This window comes from Manis pentadactyla, chromosome 3, assembly GCF_030020395.1.
Source record: "Manis pentadactyla isolate mManPen7 chromosome 3, mManPen7.hap1, whole genome shotgun sequence".
Taxonomy (NCBI): Eukaryota; Metazoa; Chordata; class Mammalia; order Pholidota; family Manidae; genus Manis; species Manis pentadactyla.
In genome coordinates, this window is record NC_080021.1 from 152,716,505 (window position 1) to 152,721,674 (window position 5,170).

The following is a 5,170-nucleotide window of genomic DNA, read 5'->3' on the forward strand; positions in this document are numbered from 1 at the left end:
CCACACCTCATCTCACAGCCCTCAATGCCTCCAGTCTGTTGCGTACCTCCCACTGGGCGAACAAAGAAGAAACCCCGGGGGCAAGGGAGCCCAGGAAGGGCAGAGAACGGATCTGTGGGGACAGGGGGACAGACAGAAACCCCACCAACTTGGAGGAAGGAGGAAGCAAAGAGCAAGGAGACAGCAAGGGAATGTCAGCTAAGGCAGCAGACTTGTTTTCTGGGTAAAGAAGAGGGCCGAGGTAAGAACAGTAGAGTTGGAGCAAAGGTGCTTTCTAGGTGAAAGAGACCCAATTTATCTACACCCCACTAGTGTCACGGCAGCAGGTTAATCCTGGCTCACATCATGTTGAAAAGTCTGTATCATTTCAGCTGCCCCAAAAGATACCAAGGATGAAAGGAAAGGGCAACACAGTCACAATTCACCGACCCCACAAGCTCCTATCGGCTCTCACTATCCATCACCACACAGGAGAAGATAGGAAGCCTTTCAGTGGTGGTAACACAAAAGCAATTGTATTGCATCCCCGGCTCCCTGGAGGCCAGCAGGATCTAGTTCAAATAATTTCTTTCCGGAGTTGCTGTTACCAGGAGGATTTAGAACAGCAAACAGTGGTGGCCAGTCTAGGTGAAGCTGTCTGTGCTTTTCAGCCTTCCTCTTGGGCGTTTCCGAGAAATTAGCATCTGACTTCGCAGCAACAGCCAGCTGGGGTCAACCTGCACACGATGCTCATTTTAAAGTGTTAGCTGCCCCCTGTGACATCACTCATCAGGACGGTTAAAAAGGAAGTGTTTCTCTTCCTTACAGTTTCAATGGTACACAGTGACCATCTGAAAAGGCCAGTAGAATTGGGACCGATAGCAGGTAGTTAACTGAAAAAGAGCACAGACTGCTGCCCTCGGCACGAAGGAAAAATGCTCAGCAAAGGGGAGAGTGAGCAGTGGTTTGGGAGGGGTTAGATGAACTTTGCCAGGGAAATGAAGATACGTTTCAGAGTTCAACCTGCTCAATGGTTCATTACCAAGTCAGGGCCAGTGCACAGCTCTGCCACTTGTGCCCTGCACAAAACAGCCCCTTACCCCTGCCCACTTGCCCCGGGCCAGGGGCGCAATGACAGTTGAAATCTGACATGCTTTCCACTCGTGGTCATGCAGACCAGCATGCAGGTGTGTCTACCTAGAGGAAGAAGGGGTGACTTTTTCTTTGCACAAAGATGCTATCCACTTGCTAGGCCATGTTCCCTGAGAACTGCATCACCAGAGGTGGAAGGAGGGGTCTATTTCTGAGTCTCACAAAGATGCTATATATGCTTACAACAACCCTGGCCAAATTCTTTCTAGTTGCTAATGATGTATTTACTCTTCATGTCTTGCCTAACAGAGCACTGCATCATAATCAGAGCATGAGTGGGAGGAATTGAAAAATGATAATAGTAACAACAATCCCTCCTTCGGCTCAGCCCCTAACATTTATACGGGATGTCACTCAAGCTTCCAAACAATGCTGGAGTCAGATTGGGTAAATGAACAATTGTGGAGCTGAGGCTCAGAGATCCAGGACTGAAATGTCAGTTTTCTGATTCCAAATTCTCTGCTCTGTGTACAATATAATGATAAAAATTTATATATTTCTAAATATGTGTAAAAGCTTCTAGATATTGAGTTGGATATCCAGCTTCCATTTGCCTGTCCCCTGGGTAACAGAACAGTAGACTTCCTCGGGATTGGCTGCCATTTTCAGTCTACATTCTTCAGTCCCAGGAGAGACATGCAACTCTGGCCTGGCCGTCCAGAGCACTGCCACAGTGATCGGTTTAGGAAAGGGCATGTGATCTAACCAGAGCCAGTGAGAGGTAAGAAGACACGTGCATCACCTGAGACACCCCTTTTCCATTGTGTTGAGCAGGGGAGAAGGTGTGTCTGGATTTGCTGGCTCCCATCTTGCCCCCACATGGAACATGAGACTAAACAAAGCCAGTGTGGAAGCTGGACAACAAAGCCAAAAAGGAACATCATTTGAGCCTGTAGATTGAGTCATACACCCAAGTGCTTTTCACTTACTTGAGCCAATATGTTTCTTATGTTATTTGGGCAGTTTGAATTGCATCATCACTTGCATCTAAAATATCTTGGCTAGTTCAGGTAGCCTCTCTTCCTCTTCTGTCTCATTAGCCACATACAGATGCAGGCCACGCCGTTCACAGCCCTGGGGGCCAGCATAAGGTTCCGTCGACAATGACTGAGTCACGGAAACTCCCTCAGCACCATTCTATGGCTTCTTGCACGTGCTACTCAGCAGCCTGGAAAAGTTGGAAACATTCCCTTTGCACACATGCCAAGTGGAGTAACCTAGCCTGCTGGAAATTCTGAGGCAAATGTGTGGTGTAATGACAAGTACACTTCGCTGAGTAGAGGTGGCTTGGACCCCTGCGTCAGAGAGACCCCTGATGGAGACAGGATGGCTCCCAAAGGTAATGGAGGCTACGTACTGGAGAAATAAAGTCTTCTCCCCCAGGCATGGGACATAAGTCATTTCCTTCAGTCTGACAGGCCTCTATAGGTCATGTACTCACCAGTGCATCCATAGTAGTTGCCAACAGAATGCCATGTATTGATTAGCTTAGACTAACCAGGATCCACCCTGGAGCAGAAAATGGTGATACATTGGGAATGTCTGAGTCATACTGGTGAGCAATAGATCCCCAAACTGGAATTTTGTTGAGAAGAAAGAGTCTGGGACTAAATGTTGGATGAGATTGAGAATATCATTATGGCTACTACTTGACCATGTGTCCCTGGGAATATCCCTTTAACTCTTTAGGCCTTCGTGTCCTTGTCTGCAAACTGAAGAGGACAGAATCAAAAATATCAGCACTCCATTTCTACTCTAACATGCTATGATTCTATTCAGCTAACACAAAACAAGAAACCCGCATAGATAAGTATGGGGAGGAAGGGGAAATTGATGATGGTGGTAATTGCTCATGTTCAGTCCAAAGTCGCTTCACTTTTCAGGAGAGGTCTTGATAAGACACAGGTGTGTCCTACTTTTAGCAAGCCCAAACTCAGATCCTCAAAACACAAGTACTTAGGTGGGACTACATCTTCTATATTTGCTTTATGAACGGATTTGCAACATATCTCTTTCCTGTTTTCTAATTCTAAATATTGAAATATTATGTCTTAAGTTTGAAGAGATTGCTCTTGCAATCTTTTGATGTTTCTTTGTTTTTTTGGAAGAATTCTGTTTCTCCACACTTGAAAGGCCGTTTCATGCTGTCTTGTACAATGGGTATGGAAGCAACTAAGGAGGCATTCAAAGAAAGTGTGGGAAAACAAGGTTAACATGGCACAGCCCAGCTGAGCATAAATCAGTTTGATATCCTTGTATGTTTTAATAGCTTTCCTTATCACTCTTAGACTCTAAGGGTTTCTCCTTTCTCTGATATTTATTCCTCTTCTTTGGCCTGCTCTAAAGTCATGGGAATGAGGGAGCAGAAAAGCAGAAATATGCACTGGTTCCACACCCAAAATTTCATCTCAAGATCTAGCAACTTCTAAAGCATAAAGACAAATCTAACTCTGCCAGCACCTCCCTCTCCAATGACAAAGCTCCAGTCTCCTCTCAGTTCCCTCCTGACTCTCACCTGAAATACTCTGCCTTGTGCTTCTCTTGGTACCTCTCACAGGACCATAGTGTGCCAGAACTCTGTCAGCACCTGGGTTCATCTGTGACACAACCCCCTCCCTTCTGGCCTCCAGACCCAGCCCACACACCCTGACCCTGGCCAGCTTAGTTCAGAGGTTGGCCGGACCACTCAAAACTACATCAAATAGCAGCTAGGGTTCCTTCCAGCTCAGAACTCTCTCCCCCGGCCTGGCCATCCTCCCCACCTGGCATGTTAACTCCTTAAAGCTTAGGGCACTCCCAACAAATAAACTAACATGTTCTCTAGTGCCTCTGAGGATAAAGAATTCTTCTTCCTCTAGCAAAGCAGCCTTGGAGGACAGAGTCAATGCATAAAACAATGAAAATAAAAATCAATTGTGGAAATAGCTCTGATTTACTTTAAAAAATCAGATTTTAAACAGATTCCCACTTCAGTACAGTTTTAGAGTTCATAAAATGATGATCCCTGGGTTGAGTCCCTAAATGTGCTTTTTGGCAGTCAGTGTTCTTAAAATTGAGAGATTCATACAGATCCTAATATATATCTTCTCCTGAAAAAAAAAAAAAAAACTTTCTGGCAACATTAGCTCCAGATTCATTTGACAACCGTCAGGAGCAACTGGGTCAGTGTTACCCCTTGAGCTCGGACTCCTCCCTCCCTCCAGGCCTACTGCTCCTCCTCCTGAATCCTGCCCATCCCCTCCTGACGCCTACCCCTGCCCAGACAGTGTGCAAGGCTGCACATCCTGGGTCACAGAGCACCGCAGCCCCACCACCACCACCCCTGCCGCATAATCTCATTTGGGATTCACACTGATTCTGTGGAACAGGCACGGCGAAGACGTTAGCTCTCCGCCGTTAAAACCAAAAATGAACGTGAGAGCTTTCCAAACTTCTTTATTAGAAGGTCATATTCTGCAGCATGTAAACAGTAAATTCTAGACAATGATACCCTTTAGAAACAAGGGCTAGATGTAGCCTTTTCTAAAATCCTGGGCCTGGTCAGATCACATGACTGCAGTATGTTATAAATATCTGGGGAGATTTTTATGATCCTGATGCCAGGAGGCACCCCAAACCCATCATTCTGTCTCTCTAGAGGTGGGCCACAGGTATCTGTAGTTTTTAAATCCCAGTGTGACTCTAATGTGCCCCCGAGGCTGAAAACCATTGTGCAGGGGAACCTGGGCTCAAAGTCTGCTCCAAAAACAATGGCTGCCCAACTTCAGAGAAGGAAGAGAAGCAAGTTAAATATCTCCCGGGTGTTGACTATAGGAAATACAAAATTGTTACTGGACCATTAAAGTCAAATGGGATATTTGTGGGGAGGGGAGGTGTTATTCTATCTCAGAAAGGATTCTGAGTTTTATTAATAGGAATTCAGGGAATGGGAAGTCTTACTCCTAACAGGTTCTAATTAAAGCAGACTCTCTTGTAAGATTGCCCTTTTCCCACCATCTCACATGCAGACCCATGGCGAATTTTACTTGTGAAAGTGCCT